We start from the raw sequence: 24,652 nt of genomic DNA, 5'->3' as shown, positions 1-24,652 counted from the left end.
CACACACACACACACACACACTCACACACACACACACACACAGATACCCTATTGCTTATCATATAAGGTGTACACTTCCTAGTCTGTCATTCAAGGCCATGTGTAGTCTTGTCCAAACCACATTTCTGGACTGCTCTTGGCTCATACTAATGAACCTGAAGGCAGACTTACCTGACCTTTCCCTTTTCTGTGCTGGGTTCTGTGGCTCTGAGTCCTTTCCCCCTCATTCCTACCCAATATGATATACATTATTATCCTCATTTTACAGACAAGGAAACCAGAGCTGAGAGAGATAAATAAGCTCCCCCAACATTAACAAGGCCTGATGTTTAAACACTCATCTTTTCCCCTCCAGAAGTCAAGGGATTTGGCCTCTGTGTGAGACTGTAAGCTCCTTTCATAAAAAGTTTGGTTCTTATTCATATTGAATTTTCTCACAGAATTTGGAACTGCGTTGTACATAGTATGGCTCCAATATATATTAGCTAAATGAATGAATCAGTAAATACTGAATTTCAGGATTCAAAAATGTATAATTGTGATTGTGAATGGTAGAAAACCAGAAGTTGCTTATGTCAGCATTATATTCTGATGAAGATTTATTATATTGGGCATTACACAACAATCCTGTTTTCTTTTTTTATTAGTAGGGTGCATTCCAAAGATGAGTCTGTACTTGATTCCTTCTCTAGTCAACTTTGAAATTTAACTTATTTACAGTAGGCCGTGTGTTTTCTTAATCTACCTTTGCACTGAATCACATTCACGCCCAACACAGTCTTTGATGTATGACTAGCAGCCTGATAACTAACACAGCTGCTCATTTCAACAAAGCTGCCATGTTAGGAAGTATGAGAGGAAAGGGAGAATGGACTGGAGCTTTTTCAGAACTCTAATAGAAAGGTCCCTAAACCTGTCTGTTCAGGCAGGGGGGCGGGCAGCTGCTAAATCAAGAGGGCTTGAACGGAGGGGATTTGGATGCCCCTGCAGGGAGGTAACCCTCTGCCCTTTCCCTTGTCTGCTGGCTTGTGTTGAAATGTAGATTCTGAGTTATTGGCCTTCGGCCTGCAGGGGCTGTGAGCACAGCGTGTCTGTGCAACTCCTCAGCTGCTGGAGGGCACTCATGTTCTCCCAACAATTTTGATTTTTGTTTTGATTTTCCTTCAGAGAGTGCATATTATATTTTTGGAGCTGGTTAATTCTCGAAACCTCCGGGTGCTATTAAAAAAGTGGTGTTTAAGTGCTCTGCTTCTGATTTTCAAACTCCTATAGGTATCAAAGACCTAGTGAGGGCATTATAAATGCTGCTGTTGCCATGGCGCCTTTAAAAGCTAATCTGCCCCCCAAATCGACACTGTGTGACCTCAGGTGAGAGCGAGGAATGGACAGTACATTTTACATCTATTCAGTAAATCACTTACTTGTTTTTGCTTTATTTTTCTCACAAAGAGAAACTCATTGAGGCATCTTTTGGCAGTGACATTTTTAATCAACCAAAATTAAATTTTCAAAAGTTAAACTCCATTCCATGGTGGTGATGTCCCTATTTAAGTGAGATTTAGTTTTGCACTTGAGGAAGAATAATAATTTCCCTCTTTACTTCATCATCTTGAGTTTTAGAAGCCCGAACTATTTTTAGTGATAACATGGGCCAGGTATATTCATATCCAATCTAAGTGTCATTAAACCATTTACTTAAAAAGGTGAAATGCAATTGATGACTCAGTTGTTGGGCCTACCTTACTTCAAAAGCTGCAAAACAAGGATGAATGTGCTTCAAATTATGTTTCATGGCAATTGCTCAGTAAACTAGATCAAATGCCACTTAATAATCCTTTACTGATTCTTCCTCAACCTTTTTTTTTTTTTTATCAGCCTCTTCTTTTTATCTCATGGCTGCTTTGGTGATTCATGTTATCATCTTCTTTTCACTGCACTCTGTCATAGCCTCCCAACTGGTCTCCTGCTTCTACCTTTGCTTGCTCTCCAATTCTTTTTTCATACCCAGCCTCATCATCCTAACAAAATGCAATTCTGAAAAGATGAAATATTGCCATTTGTGACAACATGGATGGATCTTGAGATTATCATGCCAAGTGAAATAAGTCAGAAAGATTTCACTCATGTATGGGATATAAAACTGAACCAACCAAACAAACAAAAACTGATAGACACAGACAACAGTTTAGTGGTTACCAGAGGGTAAGTGGGGAGGGGAGGTGGTAGAAGAGGGAATAGGGGGTCAAATATATAGTGGCAGAAGGAGAACTGACTCTGGGTGGTGAACACACAATGCAATATATAGATGATGTATTGTAGAATTGTACACTTGAAACCTATGTGATTTTATTAACCAATGTCACCCCAATAAATTAATAAACAACAAAAACAAAAACAAAAATGCAATTCTGATCTATGTTACTCCACTGCTTAAAACCTTCCAAGGGGTTTCATTGTTCTAAAGATAAAGACCACAGTTCTTTTTTTCCTCCAGCTTTATTTAGGTATGATTGATGAATAAACATTATATATATTTAAGGTGTACAATGTGAGGTTTTGATATACATACACATTATGAAATGAACCCCCTCAATTAAGCTAATTAATCTATCACTTATTTAACTTTTTCTTGTGTATGTGTGGTAAGAACACCTAAGATCTACTCTGAGCAAATTTCAAGTGTACATTATTAACTACAGCCTCCATGCTGTATATTACATATCCAGAACTTACTCGTCTTATTACTGAAAGTTTGTACCCTTTGACCAACATCCTCCCTTTGCCTCCATTCCTGAGCCCCCTGGCAACCACTGTTCTACTCTATGTTTCTATGAGTTTGGCTTTTCTTAGATTCCACATGCAAATGAGATCAGAGGTCATGGAGGATTTGTTTTTCTCTGGTTTATTTCACTTATCATAATGTCCTCTAGGTTCATTCATGTTGTCACAAAAGGCAGTATTTCCTTCTTTTAATGGCTGAATGATATTCCACTATATATGTATACCACATTTCCTTTATCCATTCATCTATTGATGGATGCTTTGGTTGTTTCCATATCTTGGCTATTGTGAATAATGCTGCAATGATCATGGGGGCACAGATATCTCTTTGATACCCTGTTTTCATTTCCTTTTGCTGTATACCCAGAAGTGGAATTGCTGGACTGTATGGTAGTTCTAGTTTTAAATTTAACTACTGTTTTCCATAGTGGCTATACTACTAACTTACAGTCCTACCAACAGTGTTCCAATTTATTCACATCCTTACCAGCACTTGTTTATTTTTACTTTTTGTTAACAGATGTAAGAAAATAGTTCACTGTGGTTTTGATTTGCATTTCCCTCATGATTAGTGATGCTGAGCATCTTTTCATATGCCTGTTGGCTGTTTGTGTGACTTCTTTGGAAAAATGTCTATTCGTGTCTTTTGCCCACTTTTAAATCAAGTTTGGCTTTTTATTTTTTGCTATTGAGTTTCTTATATATTTTTGATGCTAATCTTCTATTGGATATATGGTTTGCAAATATTTTCTCTCATTTCATAAGTTGTCTTTTCATTTTGTTGATGGTTCGCTTCACTGTTCAAAAACTTTTCAGTTTGATGTAGTCCCACTTGCTAAGTTTTGTTTTTGTTGCCTGTACTTTTGGTGACATAGTAAAAATGTATTTAAAAAAAATCATTTCTAAGACCAATGCCAAGAAGCATTTCCCTATGTTTTCTTGTAGGAATTTTACACTTTTAACTTTTATGTTTAAGTCTTTAATACATTTTGAATTGATTTTTGTGTGTGGTATAAGATAAGGATTCAATTTCATTCCTTTGCATGTAGGTATCCAGTTTTCCCAACAATATTTACTGAAGAGGCTGTCCTTTTCCCATTGACAGAACTAAATGGAAAGATATCTCATGTTCTTGGATTGGAAAAATTAATATGAAAATATCCATACTACCTTAAGCTTTTTATACATTCAATGTAGTCCCTATCAAAACTCCAGTGACTTTTTTTTTAAACAGAAATAGTAAAACATTCCTAAAATGTGAATGTGAACAGGGATGGGACAGTTTAAATAGTGGAGAATAATATGAACAAAGGAGTGGAAGTAGGAAATTACCTGTGGTTAGGTTAAACTGTAGAGCAGAATTCTCAAACTCAGCTGCATTTGGAATCACATCAAGAATTTTTTGAAAATAGAATTTTGAAAATGGGATCCAGGATCCCACCCCCAGAGATTCTGATGTAATTTTTCTGAAAGACAACCTGAACATCAGGATTTTTGCAACTTCCCCAGATAAATCTAATGTGCAACCAAGGGGGAAAAAAAAAAGAAAAAGAAAAAGAAAAACAACAACAACAAAAAAACCCCCCATCATCCTAGAGTGTATGAAACTAAGAGAAAAAAAATTAGAATTAGAGGTTAAGATAATAGGCTGGAGAAAATTACATAGAAGACTCTGAAGATTGGACTTTGTTTTATAGACTGGATAATTCATTAAACACACACACACACATACACACACGCACACGTGCGCAGTCTGACAAATAACTTCGCGAACTTGTAACAATGTTGCTAAACTTTTTTGATATCAGAGGGATTATTCATTATGAATTTGTACCAACTGGACAAACAGTTAACCAAGTTTGCTATTTGGAAGTGCTGAAAAGGCTGCATGAAAAGGTTAGACGACCTGAACTTTTCGCCAACAATTCATGGCTCTTCCATCACGACAATGCACCAGCTCACACAACAGTGTCTGTGAGGAAGTTTTCAGTACAGTAAACTGTATTGGAACACCCTCCCTACTCACCTGATCTGGCCCCCATGACTTCTTTGTTTACCCAAAGATAAAGAAAATATTGAAAGGAAGACATTTTGATGACATTCAGGACATCAAGGGTAATACGACGACAGCTCTGATGGCCATTCCAGAAAGAATTCCAAAATTGCTTTGAAGGGTGGACTAGGCACTCGTGTCGGTGCATAGCTTCCCAAGGGGAGTACTTCAAAGGTGACCATAGTGATAATCAGCAATGAGGTAGGTAGCACTTTATTTGGATGAGTTCGTGAACTTAATTAATAGACCTTATACTCTAGCAACTCACTTTCATTTTAAGTTTCACATAACCTCCTTTTGTCAACTGATAAAAAACGATTTCATTTGAAATCACTCCAGAGAAGCTCTGTGAGTACTGGGGTAAGTGACTTTCTTGAAATGAGTAAGTTTGCTCCCATGACTCTGTGTGTAGGAAAACGAAATAATATTCTGATGTCAATACTCTGGTAAATGACAAAACACTATATCCAATAATATGTTGCCAATATTACTTTTATTACTTAGTGAAACTCCCAGGTTAATACTGACCTACTAATAACAACCTTGAGTTGCTTTTAGGTGATCTGTTTGCCCAATGCACAGTCACATAATTCAGGACACATTTCCTCAGTTTATTGACATACAGGATGGCATCAAAGTCTCAGTAAAGTCAAGCTACATTATCGCTATTGGTTTTTAGGATGAGTCATTCTGTCAGAGAAAATTAGGTTAGCCTGACCAGACATATTCTAAACATTACCCACCCTGGGTTTTATTTTCCATAGGGTGTCCAAAAATGGGTTTTATAATGATATTTTCCAGTGTCTTTTCAGCTTAGGCCATTATATGAATGCTCAAAATTAACTCTTTTTTCAACACCTGGTCCTTCATATAACCCAAAGACCTGTAAGTTAATTACTAACCTAGAAAATATAGAGTTTAGCAAAGCTTTACTTGGGATTTCTCCCATTGGCCCTCAGCCAACTTCATGGGGTAGAGTTTCTCAGTGCCTAAATCAAAACTTTAAAAATAAATGTTGCAGGCAGGCCGAGTGGCGCGTTGGTTAAGAGTTGGCTTGGGATGCCAGCTCTGAGCAGCAGGACCCTGGTTCAGATCCCACATTAGGACCAATGATGCTGCACCTTCTACAGCCAAGATGGTGAACAACAGCTCGACCTAGAGCTGGGCATCCGTGAGTCGCCGGCATCAGCGTTGGCTGCAGTGGGCTGCTGTAAAGCTACCATGAGTGGCTGGCAGCTGGCATGACCGGGGGCAGCCGACGTGAGCTGCCATGAGCCTCCATGAGTGCCAGAATGGCCAGCGAGTGACTGCCTCACCTGGGAAGAGCGCAATTGTCCAGTATTCTTGTGACCATTGTGCATTAGTATGAGATTGTTAGCTGGGCTATGAGGTATCATGGGTAACTCTGTCATGGGACAGATCTCTGGACTGTAGAGGAGAGCATGTTACCTAGTCTGTGCAGGCACAGCTGAACTGATGCACTAACCACCAAAGCTAATCACATGTAGCTATGTTACCCTGAGTTAAGGAAGGAGAGTGACAGTGTTTGTCCAGTAAATCATGAACATTTCCATTACTCAATATATGTACAGAGCCAAACTTATACTGTATTCCAGGAATATGTGTTTAAGCCAAAATGCTTAGAATCAAATGGAAGAGACCAGAATAATGTATGTGAAACAAAGGAGAATTTATGATGCATATACTCAACAGGCACAGAGAGAGATTCTAATAATACTGGCCACAGTTGTTAAAGAAAATAAAAAAAGACTGGGGTTGGTGTGATGAAGGAAGCTTCACAGAGGCAGTACAACCTGAACACCCAAATTGAGGGGGTAAGAAGAGTCAACATATTTTACTATGGAAACAACTGTTTTGTTTTTTCTATTTGCTTTCTTAGAAGAATTCAACCCATTCTAGGGGAATGCACGTTACACACACACCCCACCAACAGGGACAGGCTGCAAATATTTTCCCTCACCTCAAGGGAGTGTTTGAAACACTCTCTTGGAAAGGAAACGAATTTATTTGGTTGCTAATAATTTGGGCTCCAGTTTTAATGAGCAATCCACTGTGAAAGATAAAGAGGATAGTAAGGTCTTTTTGCTCTCTCTCTCTTTTTTGGTAAAGTGATTAAAAGGGTATGAACAAATGTCATGTAGTAGTTAAGATCATGGACTCTGGCGCCAAACTATCTGTGTTTGTATTCCTGATTATTAGGTGTACAACCTTGGACAAATTGCTCATTCTCTTTGTGCCATAGAGTCCTCATCCATAAAATGAGAATAGTAAGAGTACCTATCCCAAAGGGTTGTAATGAGGATTTAAACAGTGGTTATTATTACTGTTATTATCATTTATTGTTATATTATTATTGGTCTGGAAACCTGGAAAGGCATGGGGAGTAGATAGTATGGACAGATGGGACCACAGAGCCCTCCAAATGATTCCAGGGGAATTGGCTAGGAAGTGTGTGTATGTGTGTGTGTGTGTGTGTGTGTGTGTGTGTGTGTGTGTGTGTGTGTATTGGGGAAGGAGAGGCTGAGGATGAGGCAAAGTGCTGCCTGGACAGTGCCTATTGAGTACACTAGAGAAGGACTCCATGAAGAAAATTATTTTGGTACCCAAACAATCAGATTTCTCCATAGCATCCAACTGCCTTGCCTAATGAAGAATTTAGTTTTGGAAGGAACATTATCACATGCGCTGTTTTTGTCAGCATTTTCTTTGTCATTTGATAGTCAACAGAAGCAAGGACCATCAATGCTACAAGAATTTGGTTGGTCTCCATTAAAATAACCTATTGCGGACAACAATGAACCTACCAAACAAAAAACAAATGAACGAACAATAAAACCTAGAACGCATGTCTCAAAAAGAGGTCCCCTGGGCATAACAAGGTTATTGTTGGAGGATTTCTCTAAACCTGTATGTCTAGGGTGACTGAACTGGACAAATTTGAGAACCTTCATCTGGAATAGTGTTTAGTGTCACCTCCTGTTGCAAATAGCTGAGTCTTGAAATCATAGAAGACCCCTTTTTTAAAGAACTACTTCTTCCGTGGAAGAATTTCCTCAGACAGTTACTCTGAGGTAGTGCCAGTCAGCCTGGTCCTTAGTCCCACAGCATCAGCATCACCTGGTAGCTAATACGACATGTGGAATCTCAGGTCCCATTCCAGACCTGCTCAATCAGAATCTCCCTTTACGAGGTCCTAGGAGACTCACGTGTGCGTTAAAGTCTGAAAATCTTTGCTCCAGTGGACTCAAATGGGTCACATATCTTCTTGGGGTGTCTATCTCACCACCCTGGAGTAGCAAAGCATTGTGGTACACTGGTTGATCATTTCCAAAAATTCAAGAAAATGTATCCCCAGAAAGCAGGGATAATGATAGTAAGTGTGGCAATTACAAGTAAAACCTCTTCTTTGAATTAGCAATTATAGAACTATCTGAAGGAAGGTGTGCCAGTCTTCATTTTGAAACCTTTGAACCTTCAGAGGTCTTGAAGAGAAAGATGCCTCTGGAATGTGGCATAGCACAGGTCCCTTAGAAGTTTAGATCAAAGGTGAGAGTCATCAAAGTGTTTGTGGACTCAAAAGCAAGGAGACATCAGTTCTGAAATTCAAGAGTTGTGTTGAGATGGTTTTTGTCCTTCTGTGAGGAAGAGTGCTTCCTGAGTCTTTGAACCCTAGAGACCTGCCAATTTGAGTGGAAGAGGTGACATTTTCCTTGAAGCTACAGGTTGCATTCTGTTCAGGTCCTCAAGCATCAAGGTCAGGCCCTGTTCAGAATAACTGAATGCTAATTGACTTGCTGGGAATTAATGTGCACTATCTTGTTTACACCAATGTTCTGCAGGCAGTTTGTAAATCATTCTCTCCGGCAGGTTCTGACATGGATTTGAAGTTTGTTTTGGTTTTATAGGAGTTGGGTTGATCTCTAGCTGTGTTAGAGGGCGAGGGAAATTAGAATGATAGAGGGGGACCTCTCCCCTGCACACTTCTATATCATGAATGATCATCACAATTGATAGGGATTTTGGAGCCTGCATTTACCTCCAGGTAAGAAACAGACTGGCTATATAATTATGCTAACACTTTCCAGGGAGGCTTTTTTTGTCCTTCAGCTTTGCCAAATGTATGCAGGCTCCTGCATGCTTGAGTATTCCCATCGGTAGCTACCCAACACACACACACACACACACACACACACACACACACAGTAGGCACAGACTAGCTGGCACACTCATAAAGACCATGCAAGGTGACCTCAGTGATTTGTGTGGCTTCCCCTTGCCATGGTCTATTTCTCAATGCAGTGGGCAGTCTTCCAAATACACAGCAGCTCTCTGCGCCATAATCACTTTGATTGCCATTGAAATCCCAAGCAGGAGATATGCAGTTTCCTTCCATCTTGCTCTGCTTTTAGTCTATAATGATTAGAATCCCACTGTTGTTTATTTTTCTTGCCACTAACTGGCTATTAACCTTAGACAAGTCACTGTGCTTCCATTTCCTTGTCTATAAAATTAAGGGGTTGTCTTTTTTAGCCATAACCTGGGTTTCCTGGTTTTTCCTTTGATTCTTGGAAGCAAAATGGTTGCCAACACCAAGGCTACTTACTCCTCTTGGGAAGGCTGGAGGAAGCTGCAATGCTGTCGTGAGAACTGTAGTGGCCTTAGAAGCTTTGTTTGGAGTTCTGAATCTGCCTCTGACTTAATGTGCATCTGACCTTCAGCAAATCCCTCAGATCTTCAGTTTCTTCATCTGTACAATGGAGATAAATATCCTGTCTTGCCTACTCCACAGGGCCGTGATGAAGGAGTGCATTGCACTCAGGAAAGTGCTATGCAGTGCAGAGGGTAATAAATTACCAGGTTTGTCTGATCAGTCCTTTTAACCAGGGAGATGGTATCAAGCTGGTCCCAACACCTGAGAGTCCCCAATTAGCCACAGCTGCGGTGCTCAGCTCAGGCTACACAGCAGAGCCCTGTAGAAATACAGTTCCCCTGCTCCCCTTAACACCACCCAATCACAATTTCTGGGGGAAAGTCTCAGGCATATGAGATAGATGTGCAGCAAGATTTGAGAATGACGGATCTTAGGACAAGGAAATCTTACCATTTTCTTGATCTCAAATCCTGATATTCATTGTCTATGACAGGGTGTCCCATCTCACATCTGATGCCTTAGGTGGAGTGTACAGGATAGAGTCTGCAGGTGGCTGTCCAAATCTACCTTCTAGTCTTGATTCATGGTTTTCTTTCCCATCTATTAAATAGGAGAAATCTCACACTGCTGTTGGAAATGAACTTCCTGAGAACTGTATATCTTTTGGAAACAAGGCGAGGTGAAAATAGAGCTATATTTAGTCCTCTCTAAGCCCTCTTTTAAGCATTAACCGGGGCAGTTGAATTTGGTCTTTTGCCCTTTGAAGCACCAAAGTCATACAGGGTGATAGAAAAAGGATAAGTAGAGAGGAGCATCTACTTAGGTTTCTACTTAGATGATTTGTAACCGGTTAGAGTCTGTTTGGAACTGACACTAGTTCAGTTCTGTGCCCAAGGAATATCTGTGGGATGAGTACATGGAATTTATGCAAATTGCTTCACAAGCCACCAAGATTTTGGGTTAATCTTTCCCTTCACTGTTCTTCTGATCAAGCTCTACGTCTCTGGGACTAAAGTCAAACTAGGTATTTCACAGCCACAGCTCCAGGCAGGTGCCATTAAGAACCTCAGAGGAGGTGGCCAGGGTGGATGGATGAGGGAAAAAATAACCTCATCCAAAATATATGATTCAAACTTAAAGGAGCAAAGCAAAATCTCAGTAGGTGGACTTTTTATTTATTTCATTTTCGTTTGTCAGTGAAACAAGATAAGAACATCTGTCTCCTGTTAAATAGGAGCCACATTCTTTCAGGTAAGAATGATAATGCTGGGGGAATGCATTTCTGCAAACTTGCCTTAATCTGTTTCCGGGGTAATGGACTTTCACAGTGGCCTCAAGTGCCGTTGTTAATAGCTTCTTGCTTCTTCCATCAGAAATGCACTAGAGCTGTTTTCAGATGTATGTTCACTTTGAGGAAAAGAACAACAGAACCTTCTCTGAGAGAGAGAGAAAAAGATTAAACTCTTTCTCTAATCTAGCAGAAAAGGGGAAATTACCTCAGTGCATGCGTCTGCTGGTGGTATAAACAGCAGTATTAAATAAAAATGCTCGTTTCTTCATGACTGAAAAATATTTGGGACACAGAACTTGGTCTCCAACTCCTCTGTATTTCCCTGGTTACCTTAATACTGTGAGTTCTGGACTCCAGGGAGAAAGTCTAAAAATACTAGAGCATATTTGTTGAAAAGCAAGTAACAAAGATGGAAGGGGCCAGCTTTTGCCTTGAAGGAAAACAAAAAAGAAATATAAAATCTTAATGTTTTCATTTTTAAACTCTAAGTCAAAGTCAGATCTTGAGCTATTGTTCTTTATTTTTATTTTTAATAGGCAATGTGGAGACATGGTAACACAAATTCAAAGGGCACAAAAGGAAATGTATTGAAAAGCTATTTTCTCTTCTAATGCTGTCCATCGGCGTGCCAGTTCTCCTTCTCTGAGGCCACCTCTGATGCCAGACTCTTGTGGTTTCTTTCAGAGACATGCTCTGCATATACTGTGTGTGTGTGTCCATACACATTCATAGGGCTCTCTCTTCCTTCGTGTAACTTAAGCAGTTGCAATTCTATACACAATCTGCTCCTAGCTTTTTTCCACTTAAAAAAATATCCTAGAGATAATTTCATATCAGGACGTAGAGTCCAGCCTTCTTGCTTTAAAGCTGTAGAGGAGTTCACTGAGGCAGTATCATAATTTATTTAACTAGCTCTGTGCTGATGGGAAGTTAAGCCCATTGGATTCATTTACCACTACTATGTTGGAATGAATATTCTTATACGTGTATCTTAAAGTGTAAAATATTTTTGAATCTTAAGCTGCCATAATATAGCTTGATTAACACATCTCTTCTGTAGTTGCCAGTTTCTCCTAGGCCCAGCAGAAAACTTTCGCGGATGTAATCATATTTTATTTTTGAAAAATTAACTGTAGGTCAGAGTGCAATGCTGATTTCTGTATGTGGGATTTCCTTCTGGTTTACTTTCACTGTTACCAGCCTAGCCAAGGAATATAGACATGTGAGCTATATTTCCACACAGCCACTAGATCAGTTATTGAGCTAATATGACCCTTTCTGCTGCCATGGGAAGGTTATAAAAGTCACCTTAACAGCCTGAGGAAATAAATTCCAACAGTGGTCTAGGTACCACCTCTGACTCAGGGCTTTCTGAACGCATAGAATTTCTGCCTCTGCACTGATAAGGTCATACACATATATGCATCAAAAGTCAGGGATCCGTAGGGCTTTAGCTTTCAAAACCGAGTAAATAGAAACTAGAATACATTTGGAATGAGACTGAAGTCTCTGGGAATATTGGAGTTTTGTACTTTTATTTTTTAAATTAGCAAGCATATTTTGGGGATGGATAAATAGGGAGCTAGCCATGTAGGAATGGTGAGGCAATCCTTCCATCCATCAGATGCAGGTCCATGCAGAGATGTCTTTAAAAGCTGAAAGCTACTGCCTTAGGGTAAAATTGCTAGAGAAGATTTGTTCTTTGACTGGTAAAAGAAAAGGAAACATGGGGAAAGGGGCAGACAGGTCAAGGTAGTGAAAAGAACACAGATTGAAAGTTAGAAAACCCATGCTTTAAGGACTAAATGAATTTAGTTAGAACCAAGTGAAACCTGAGTAAAAAAGGAAATGTATTTGTTATGCGGGATTACCTCGATTCAGGGGTTTAAGAAGCATCACTGCACCAAGTGTCTCTTTACCCTCCAAGCTTTTGTCTCCTCTGTGTTGGCTTCATTCATCCTCAGGCTCCAAATGGTGTTACAATGGCTGCCAGTAGCTCCTGTCCTGAATCCTGAATCCTCCCAGGTACAAGGCTGGCAGATAGAAAAGTTCCTCTTCCCCTAAGAGGTCAAATGAAAGTTCTGGATGGGCAAAGGTCTAAAGTCAGAGCTCTTACCAAGGGAATTGGGGAATGGGTAACTGGTGCCCCAAATTAATAAATGTCCCAAACAGCCTCTCACTAGGTATATGGCTTTGGCTCAGTTAATTTCTTATTGTCTTACTTTCCTTGTTTGTAATGTATGGTTAAACTTGATCATCTTTGTGGCCTCCTGCAGTTATAAACTAATTTCCTTCCTCTCGTTCTTTGCTTTTCATATTTATTGAGCATTTACCCTAGATGGGCATTCTCCTTATTCCTATTTCTGACTATATTTTAATATGTATAAGAAACAGATATGTATTTAAAAATGAAAATATAATATATGTAATCTAATAGAGATAAGTTTAAAGGACAACAGGGAATACAGAAGAGGGAGCAAATAGTTTCCTTGTTATAATCATTGCATTTGAATCCAGTTGGAAACTTGAGCAGACTGACAAATCTGTGGTGCCCACATTCACAGGCTGGATACAGGGACTACAAATGTGAAGCTGACAAGGAGAAAAGTGGAGTGGCCAATTAATTCACCCACATTTATGCTTGACTTACTAGGACCATCTACACTAGTACCCAAAGATGGTTGAGGACAATATAGACACAGATGAAAAGAAATTTGCCAAATAATTAAAGAGCAGACAAGCATGATTTCTGAGCAAGTAGCAAGAAACTGAGGTAAAAAATAAATGCTGAAGGATAATTAGATAATTATTTTAACAAGAGGTTGTCAAGGATCCCCAAAACCTAATTTAACTAAACCAAAGTAAACCACACTACCACCATCACCACCAGAAAACAGATAGTGGTTTGTAGTACATAACCCAATGAAGTTAGAAATCAGCTAACAAAGATTAGATTTTATTTTCTAGAATCCTGAAACATAGGAGAGTCTCCCTTGTGATGGATTGTGTGTTTATACCTGAAGTCAGAGGAATGAATTAGAAGATCATTTAAAGCCCTAGGGTTCACAAGTCTAATATTTTGTTTTACTTCAGTAGATGTTCTATGAGGTGGCTACCCCATATAAAAAATTGCTACTGCATAATAGTTGATGCTGATTAGGAGACAAATGTGTTGGTCCAGGGAACTGTTTTAAAGAATACAAAGAGAATTCCATGGGCTCTAAATTCCAGGGAAAAGTAACAACAAGAAATATTAGAAAAAGTAGCATTTATATTCTCAAGCATAATCTCCTTGAGAATGCCAAAATGCATCACAGAGATGATCATTGCAAAGACGGGAACTACTGCGACAGGAGGGAGTTAACCTGGGATGAAAGATTGAGCTTTCCTATTTTACCTTTCCTTTCTAATCCAGTTCTTTTCTAAAGTAAATTCTTAAAAGAATCTATCTATCTATCTATCTATCTATCTATCTATCTATCTATGTAGATAGATAGATAGATAGATATCACTTTTCTAGGTAAAATTAATTATAGTCTTATTTAGCAACAAGAGGGTGGCTTATTTTACCCTTTAAAGTTCCTTCCAGGACTATTGTGATTCTAATACAATGCTTTAGGCATTGAATAGTGTCAGGAATCTAAATATATGTTTTTTGTTCTAATACAAAAAGGGAAAACAAATGTTACAAAGAGAAGAAAAAGAGAGGCTGACAGAAAGAAATGCAGTCTTTTCTATTCAGTGTTTACTTTTCACAGGAATACAAATATTTAGCATTGTTGTGATTTTCACACTGACAATGAAAGTCAGCCTATTGCAAAGATGTGAATTAATTCTTGAAGTCTAAAACTCAAAATAAAATTTTGAACACATGTTAGGAAAAACAAGCTGTGATAGAGTCTATGGAGTAGATGAGGACATAGTCACCACCCCAGAGGGCTTCTAGACTAATGGGATATAAGATTTAGACTGATGCAGGCATAATACATTAAGAGAATACCAAGGGGAAAAAAATCTGCCAGGGAAAAGTTTAAGATGAAGTAAAACTTGACATGGACCCTGAAACAAGGGTAGATTTTCTGGCAAGAAATGAGGTGAGGTGAGGGTTTCAAGCTGGAAGGAACAGCATCAGCAAATGAACAGGTAGGAGAGCATAAGGGGCCACAGGTACAGCAATTTCCCTGGAACAGAAAGTTACCTTTGAAGCAGATATGACTTCCAAGAAACTTAACTAGCAGTAAGTGAGGTATAGCAAAAAGCTATGTAGGAATTGCAAGTTTATCTTTGGGGAAGGGGGCTGACACATCAGGAAGTCTGAACAGACCTTTGTGCTGAGACCTTCTGGGTACCCCATTATGCTGGATTGCATAGGAAGGGAACGGGGCTGGAAGGAATGTGAGGAGATAAGGGGGTAAGAGAGAATGTTTTCTGGTTCCATCAGGGCTCTTATGTTTGAGGCCCCTTCTAATAATACCTGTCTGAGTTTGCTCTTTTAAATTGATTTGTTCCCCCAGAGCAAACTGCTCTCCACTCTTCAAGCATTAGCTCTCTCTCATTCCTCTCCTGTACGATAGGAACAGTGTCCTTTCTTTGAACATAATCTGTGTCAGATGCTTTGACCTGTGATCACCGATTCTCAAATCAGCTTTCCAAAAGTAAATATTGTTATTTCCATTTGATAGCCAAGCTGATTGGAGCTCACAGAATTTCAGCAACTGTCCCCAAATAATATGGGTACTGAGGGTCAGAGCCAGGACTCAAACTTGCCAGCCATGGGAGTGCACCACCTTTGAAGTGGATCCTACAGACCCACTAGCTGACATATGACCTACACCACATGAAAGACCCCAAATAAGTTGACCACGTATTTATTCTATTTCTGAAAAAAAGAAACAGTGAGAGATAATACCCCTTTTTCTTAAAAAAAAAAAATCCCCAAAATTAAAGCCACATGATCTGTCCTAAGAATAGTCCTTATGGGGTTACAAAGTGCTCATCATGTTTATTCATAGACACAGCACATGGATTTCCACTCAACAAGCCTGATCTGGTTATGGCCACTGCTGAATGTCCAACCTGTCAATAGCAGGCCGACCCTGAGCCCCTGGTGTAGCACCATTCTCCAGAGGAAGCAGTCAGCTGATTACATAGTACTATTTCCCTCATGGAAGAGACAGCACGTTGTTCTCATTGGAATAGACACTTACTCTGGATACTGATTTGCTTTCCCTGCCAGAACCACCATTCATAGCCTTAAGACATGTCTTATTCACTGTCGTGGGGCATTCGTTCCCAATGTTGCATAACAAATTACCACAAACTTATTGACTCAAACAACACACATTTATTATCTCACAGTTTCCATGGGTCAGAATTGTAGGCATTGCTTATCTTGGTTCTCTGCTGTCTCACTGAGGCTGCCAAGTGCTCTCAGGCTGTGTTCTCATCAGGAGGCAGGGCTAGGGAGGAATCTGCTTCCAAACGCATTATTGGCTTTTTATTGGCTGTCATCTGGAGAATGACTTCAGGTCCTCCAGGTCACATGCAGTTCCTTACCATGCAACCCACTCCATAAGCAGCTCAAAATATGGCTATTTACAATACTTTTCAAAGCCAGCAGGAGAATCTCTCCCTCCAGTTGTTATGATGAAATTTTTTTAAATGAACTATGATCCTGAGAGTAACATCTCATCTCCTTTGTCATATCTGCAAAGGCCCTTTTGCCATGTAAGGTATTTCTAGGTTCTGGAGGGTTAGGATGTGAAAACCTTTAGGCAGCTATTATTCTGTCTAGTACAGGGGGTTCTAGTGAGTAGAAGCCTTGGATGTTGCTAAATATCTTACCATGAAGAGAATAGGCCCCACAACAAAGAATTATCCTGCACAAATGTCAATAGTGTTGAAGTTGAGAAATAATTCTGCCTTAGGGTGATTTGTTATACAGCATTATTGAGGCATTAACTGAGTAATACACTAATACTAATGATTCCCTAAAATTCTTAAAGCCTCAGTGAGTGTTGCAGGGAAAGCAAAGAACTAAGAGTCATCAGATTTGTTTTTAAATCCAAGATTTGTCACTTATTAAATATTTAGAGTATACAAAAATCTATCCCTGAATCTCAGTTTAGTGATTTATAAAATGGGAACAATTACACACTAGCATATAGAGTTTCTCCAAGGCTCAACAAAACACACACACACACACACACACACACACACAAACACAATCTTTGTGAAGGGGTATACGAAACCAAAACTTTTTTTTTATTATTATTAGGATAACTGGAATTCTATTTTGATGAAAATTACATTAGAATAATACATTGTAGGACTTATAAAAATGTCTGCCACTAGATGCTATGGATTTCTTTAACAGGCCTACTACAGTTTGACACAGAAATGAACACAACTTTGTAAAAATAATTAGTCACTGATTTTGTTAATTAGAAAAAAATGGTAAATAATATATACTACATATACATATAACATAGCTACACATACAGGTAATGTATGTCTAGTAGTTAGAATTTTTCTTTATATATATATAAATTAAAATTCAGTGGCATTTTTACTAAAAAAGATGGCTCCTCTCAATTTTTTAACCCTTATTTTCTATTACTTGGTAACATTAGTTTTGATCAGAATGAAAATGTAATATAATGGGGGAGAAAAATATATTACATTTCATTAGGAGAAATTGAATACAATAAGATTGTGAATTTAAAAGAACGGGCCTAGGTTCTAAGACGGGGTGTAGAAGAGCAGAGCGCTTAAGGAAGGTGAGGCTGCAGACAGCAGGGAGTGTGCTTTTGTGACTCAGGTGGAGTTTGGCCAAAGGTACACAGGGAGTCATGTGGATAGAGCAGGGCAGGCCTCACTCTGGGCTGCTTTCATTCCAGGCCCCTTCCCTATGTTGCTGATATTAGAATTGCCCCAAGACTCATACAAACAAAGTAAATATTAATCACGAGCAAATCCACTTGTACCATAGGAACTTCATCTTGGAGCAGGTGGTCTGGAGAACAGTTTAGGAAAGGTTGTACAGCTTCAAAGGGTGTGATTTCAAAAAAGGAAGCAATTTGGGTGTTATTTTAAATAAGGCTGTTCTCAGCCCACATGCTTAGGAACCTCTTGTGGTCCTAAGACTTGATTATCTCATTACTGAAGCGACCTAGCCTAAGAGAAGCACTGTGTTTCTGGAATCCTGCTGCTCCACGGAGAGTGCCTGTGAGTTGGCGTTTTCTGTTCTGTGCTACAGTAAAGATGCTTGTGTTTCACCAACTGCGTGGACTTTGGGCCACCATTGCAAGTTTCTAAAATTTGTAGAAGGCAATTATATTTTAAATGGCATCTTTTGGAGATGAGTCGCTATGCATAAAATAGATGCCCTCCTCTCTGCCAGATAATGGTAAATGTACAGTAACAATATTAACCTCTTGTTGCAAGATTTTTCTCAATTGAATTTATGTTCACAAGTGACCAACATCATTCTCCAACATACTTCTTTATTCGTCTAACCCCAAGTCTGCTTATGGTCTGGCAAACTGCTGTTTTGAGCAAACAATCTTGCCTGGAATATTCAGGGCAATATGCACTTGTATCCAAGCACTGAGAATGTCTCTAACTGAGACTGAGCAGAATAAAAAACAAAACAAAACAGGGAGGAAGCTCTTTGGACTTTGGGCTTTTAACTCTCAAGAGCAAGAAAATTTGATTTAAAAGTTCAATTTCTTTGGAATTGAATGTTTTTGGACTTAAACTTGCAAGGAAATTCAATCTCTGATCTTTCTTCCCTGGGAATTTGATAATAGGAAGGGGTTTATATTCAATTTTGGTGCATCTCTATTTTGGCATTTTATTATTGGAGTACCTTCATGTTGTCATTTAATCTCATTGCAGGATTTATGATGTGCTATTTTGGGTGATGTTGCTGGATGTACTTGAGAACCAATATAGAGGAGAATGAGTTTTATTTTCAGCCTTGAGTACAGAGTAGAATTGATTTAATTAGTGCTCCTTTCTGACCAATTTCAGAGTATACTGGATTCAAATCTAAACTGTCTGCAAGATGTCCCAGGGTAACACACAAAAGAACAGTGGTAGTCTTAGAAGGCTGGTCTTGTGAAGGGGGAGCAGGGCTCTGCCTCCAGGACTCGCTTGTCTGCCCTGAAAGGGAAAGTCTCACTCCTGGTTCACCACAGGCTTAAAGACTAAGCTCAATGGTTAAGAGAACAAAAAGCCAGTGAACGTCTGTAGCAAATACTTCTTGTCAACTCCTGATGTTTTCTTCCGTGAGGAGGGAGCCCAAATAGTGCTATTCTTGTTCTTTCTCTTTTATTCATTCCGCCCCAGGGCAGACAGGGAGAGTTCTTTATATATTTTAGATACACGATTGTCTTATAGATGATTTGATATGTTTTCTCTCAGTCTGTGATTTGTTTTCTTAATTTTCTCAGTAGTGCCTATCACAGAGCAAAATTTTTAATTTTGAGGAAGTCTAATTTTTAAAATTTTTCCTTTATGGGTTATGCTTTTACTATAATGGTTATGGGCTCTCCACCAAATTCTAGGTCATGAATATGTTTCCTATGTTTTCTTCAAAAAGTTTTATAGCTTTATGTTTACATTAGATCTATGATCTATTTGGAATTAATTTTTTTCTAAAAGATGAGAAGTTTAGGTCAAAGTTCATTGTTTCTTTTTCAACATTGATTTACAATTGCTCCAATACCGTTTGTTGAAAAGACTGTAATGTATTTATTGTATTTTTAAATATATTTATCAAAAATCAAATTGCCACATTTGTGTGGAAATATTTCTGAGCTTTCCCTTCTATTCCACTGACTTGTGTGATATCCCTTCACCAATATCACATTGTCTTTGGTAGGGGTTAAATTTACTTCCTCCAACTGTTTTCTTTTTCACAATTGTTTTAGCTATTCTAGTTTCTTTGCTCTTTCATACAAATTTTAAAATGGGTGTGTTCATATCTACAAAATATTCTTCTAAGCATTTGACTGGTAATCTATTAAATATACAGATAAATTTGGGGGAGAATGAGCATCTTTATTATGTTGAATCTTCTAATACAGGATTATGGTATGTCTATTTATTTAGGTTGTCTTTTATTTCTTTTATCAGCATTTTAAAGATTTAAATATAGACTTCCTGTACATGTTTTATTAGATTTATAGTATTGATATTTAATTTTTTGTTGTACCAATAAATTGCATTGTTTTTAATTTAAATTTCCAATTGTTCAATGCTGACCTTTAAACCTGTGGTTTTGCTGAACTCAGTAGTCTACGGGCTTTCTTGTAAATTCTTTGGGATTTCCTGTATAGCTAACCTTGTAGTCCTTGAGTAGGAGCATTTTTATTTCTTTCTTTCCTCTATGTATTTCTCTTTTATTTAATTAGAGTCTTGACAGGCTCATGAGGCTTGCATTACAAAATTGGAATTTAGGACCTTCCAATATGGTGAGAGCTTGGTCAACTCCATAGGTTGGAACTCTTAAAGTTTATACCGTGTTAGAGTAAACTGGAAATAGCTCTCCACTCTCAGGGGTGAAGTGTTGCTTTTTAATTCTCTTATTCTTTGAAAGAATTAGGCTCTCTTGATTTGCTAGTGCCCTTAGCATTGTGCCAGGGGAAAAATTAATTCTTCCATGAAAGAAAATAATATAACCCCAGGCCTCAAATTGTCCTTATTATTTTTATATAAAATGGATCACATTCAGCAGGCAGGAAATACCTAAACATAGATGAAAATGTGGCCAAAATCCAGAGGAACAACATATTATAGCTAGGTGATAGGTAGACTTATAGGCGATATAAATAATGGAAAAATCAGATGTAGACTTTAAAATAACTCTGTTCATTATGTTCAAGGAAATAAGTAAGTAATGAGAGTTTTGAAAGAGGACTGGAAATAATAAAAAGTGATAAATTATAGAACTCCTGTAACTTAAAAAAAATATAATACCTAAGTTTAAGAATTTAATAGATGATTTAAAAACATGGTATTCAAAGTTGAATGCACAATAATGAATTGAAGAGCATTTCAGAAGGAAATATCCAGAATAAGGCATGCAGCAAAGAGATAAAACAGAGTAACTAGAGTAAGAGGAATGGGGACATGCAAAAAAATTCTAATACAGGTTTATACTTCTGAGGGTCCAGAAGGAGGGGAGAGGAGTAGGGACAGGAGAAAGAATCAAGAAAGAATTGTTTGTTATTTTCTGTAAGGGATCAAAGTCACTAAGCCACACATTCAAGACACCATGAACAGTAAGCATGACATATCATAGCAGTAAAACTGCTAAAACTAGTGAAAAAGCAAAAGCATAAAAGCAGCCAGAAAGATATTTTATCTAAAAAAGGTGCAACAATCAAAATGTCCACCAACTTCAACAGAAAGATAAAAAACAAGAAGACAAATATCTTCAAAGAATTAAAATAATTCAAAATTCATAATTCAATATCCAGTGAATCTTCTTAAAAATGCAAAAGAATTAAAGACATTTGCATTTAAATAAAAACAGATAGTTTTTTATTATACTGACTAAACCATTGAAGGAAGGGTTAAGGTTCAGGGCTTGTGGAACTTGGAAATAATTAACTTTGGGTCCATCTTTAAAAGAAAGAATTCAGTCTGAGTATAAAGTTAGGTTAAAAAGTAAATATTTTCTAAAATAATAATAAAAAAGAAATGCTTTTATGAAAAGCAAAAAAACCCCACAAATACCCCCAAATTCAAATTGTATATTTGAATTAACCACTAAATATATCTGTAATCTTTCTTTTAAATATTTCTGTCGCTTTGTTGGACCAATTTTGTCTACTGTTTAATTTGGACCACTAGATAGTATCAGGAAAATATGTATAAAATTCTCTAAAATATGATCCTTTCTGCTGAGATGTATAAAACATCATACACAAATAAACTTTTGTTGTAGTACTGTTGCATGTTCATACTTCACAAACAAGGCATTCTGATATATTGTACTTCACAAAATTCCCATTAAAAATGAAATATATATGTATATCATTGTGCATTTATACTGCTCCATTATTGAATGTATTCTTGATAACAAACACTTTTTGTTTTTACTAAGCATCATTTAGAACCTAATCTTTCATTTATGATTTTACATGTCAGATGAATCAGAGAATGCCTCTCTTACTAGCTACTGGCTTTGTGCATTACAGTATTTTTTTTTTGCACAAACCCACACTCCCAATGCTGAGCATCATGGGATATATAGTTGTTGCAATACAACCCTGGCCCCCATCTTCATGTCACAATACCAGGTGAATCAGCACAACAGATGCCAGGAATATCCCAAGAAGGCTAGAAATTATTTAGCTACACTCAGACGTGATAATGAATCACAAAAATATTTTCCGCTAAATGTAAGTGCAACTCCGCTTTCTTTTAGCCTGTATCCAATCCAGTACTATTTGTTGCAAAGGGAAATTTGATGGGGAGGTAACATGACTGCAAAAAGACCGTGATCTTAACTCATTTCAACTAAAACATATTATTATGCAAATTTTATTAAAGCATATAGTCATGTGGACACAGTGGAAGGATCCTTCATCAATAATGTTTTCTGAAACTTAAATTTCAATACCATCACAGCAAATCAGCCTCTGATAAAACATGTTCTTCAGGCATAAAAAACTTGATTTCAGATGAAACCTCAGAGATTCGGGGAAGAATAAAGAATACCAGAGAATAAAGAATAAAGAGATTCGGGGAAGAATACCATGTAAGTCAAGAGGGGGAAGAAATAGGGTTACCGTTCTAATGTTCCTGAGTTGTCTTAAAAAAGAGTCTGAATAGCAGGAACATTAGACTTTGATGAGGATAAGAGGCATGTTTTAATCTAGCAAATCACTGACAGAATAGTAAAAGAGTTTACAACTACTGAGTTAATAGAGAAGAAAATGGAATACTAAACATAATCAATCCAAATTTAGGCAAGAAAGGAGAGAAAAAGGAAAACAGTGTTAGGCAAGACGTATAGAAAACAATAAGATACAGATTTAATTGCAAATACGTAAGTCATGATGTTAAATGTAAATGAACTATCTGATCCCACCAGAAAACAAAAATTTGAGACCAGATTAAAACATAATGACTACATGCTACAATGATGCCCATGAAACATAAGATACGGAAAATTTGGGAGTAAAAAGAGCAGGAAGAGATATATAACACAAATGCTAACAAGAAAACTGGTCTTGCTAGATTAATATTAAAGGGAAGATACATCATTAAAGACAAGTTGGGCTATTTCATAATGAAGTAATATTAATTTTACTAGGAAGTATAATAATTCTATATGTGTAAGCTGTATAAAGAAAATATTGATGAAACTAAAAGGAAAAAATATTCACAGAGGGAGATTTTAGCATCCCTTTCTTCTACTACATATTTAAGAAACAACACTAATCTCAAAAGAAAAAGAAAGGAAAAAGAAACAAAACTCTGAAATACACTAAAAGGGGAAGACTTGCTGACTCAGTTTATAAAACTAATAAATTGTGATATCAATGCCTGACAGAGACATTGAAAGGAAAGTTACAGGTCAATTCCACCCATAAAAATAAATGCACAAGTTTTAAACAACATGACATGAAATCATATCCAGCAATACATAAAAATGATAATATGCCATGACTAAATTGCCTTTATTTTAGGAATGCAAGGTTGGTATAATATATGAAAGCCAATCAATGGAATTCATCACAGTAACAGAGTGAAGAAGAAAACTCATATATTACTCTAAATAGATGCAGAAAATGCTTCTGAAAAATATTATACACTCATTATGAAAAACATATATAAAACAATGACTACAAGAACGCTGATAAAAAATAATCTAAAAAATGCATCAATTTTATTGATACTGATAGAGCTCCTCCTATTCAATATCATTCTGCAGATTAAAGCCAGTAAATTAAGACATGATACATAAATAAAAGATGGGATTTGGAAAATAAAATTCATAATTTATAGTAATGGTTGCATTTCCCCATAAAATTTAAAATTCACTTGTGAAGTTCCAGAAAATACTTGTTGGGGTTTTGATTATGATTGCATTAATTCTTTAAATTCATTTGGAAAAAAATCAGCAGCTTTATAATAACTGTATTCCAATCTATGAAATATTTATTCTCTCCATTTAATTAGATCACATTTTATTAGTTTTGTTAATTTTTCCTTTGCATATTTTAAGGGCATAATTTTAGACAGATATAAATATTTTCCTGGTGAATTAAATTTATCATTTTGAAATTTTTCTCTGTACCCCTAGTAGTGCTTTCTCTTAGTAGTCTAATTTCTTTGATATTAATCTAGCTATGTCAGTTTTTCTTTTGGTTAGTATTTGTAGGGTCTATTTTTTCTTTTCAAATTTTCTGTATCTTTATGTTTTAGATACCTCTCATAATAGTATAGGGTGTAGTTGTCTTTAGTCTGATCATATTTTTCTTATAAGTGAGGCACTCAGTCCATTTATATGTAATATAATTGCTGATATTTTTAAATCGAAATCTATCATTTTAAAAAGTGCATTCTATTTTCCCTGCTTGTTCTATATTCCTATTTCCTTTCTTTTTTCCTCCAGTTTTATTGAGATATAATTGACATATAACATTGTGTAAGTTTAAGTTGTACAATATGATGATCTGATATATGTATATGTATATATATAGAGAGAAATGATTACCACAATAAAGTTATCTAACACATCATTGCAAAACATATATCTGATAAGAGGTTAATTTCCAAAATATATAAGGAACTTATATAACTCAGTAGCAAACAAAACAAAGCCTCAAATAGT

The 24,652-nt window shown here is 37.2% G+C and overlaps 1 long non-coding RNA gene across 1 annotated transcript in view; it reads left to right on the top strand.

The window, feature by feature from the left end:
* The first annotated feature begins 10,386 nt into the window (after nucleotides 1–10,386).
* The window catches only part of LOC109371543 (uncharacterized), a 64,277-nt gene continuing 50,011 nt past the window's right edge, over nucleotides 10,387–24,652 (top strand). The window contains exon 1 of the long non-coding RNA XR_002121898.1: nucleotides 10,387–10,757. This is a non-coding gene — a long non-coding RNA (uncharacterized LOC109371543). The remainder of the gene's footprint in view (nucleotides 10,758–24,652) is intronic.

This window comes from Hipposideros armiger, unplaced genomic scaffold (assembly GCF_001890085.2).
Source record: "Hipposideros armiger isolate ML-2016 unplaced genomic scaffold, ASM189008v1 scaffold_579, whole genome shotgun sequence".
In the NCBI taxonomy this organism is placed as follows: Eukaryota; Metazoa; Chordata; class Mammalia; order Chiroptera; family Hipposideridae; genus Hipposideros; species Hipposideros armiger.
Note: the sequence above shows the minus strand (reverse complement) of the source record. Positions and strands in the feature narration are given on the sequence as shown.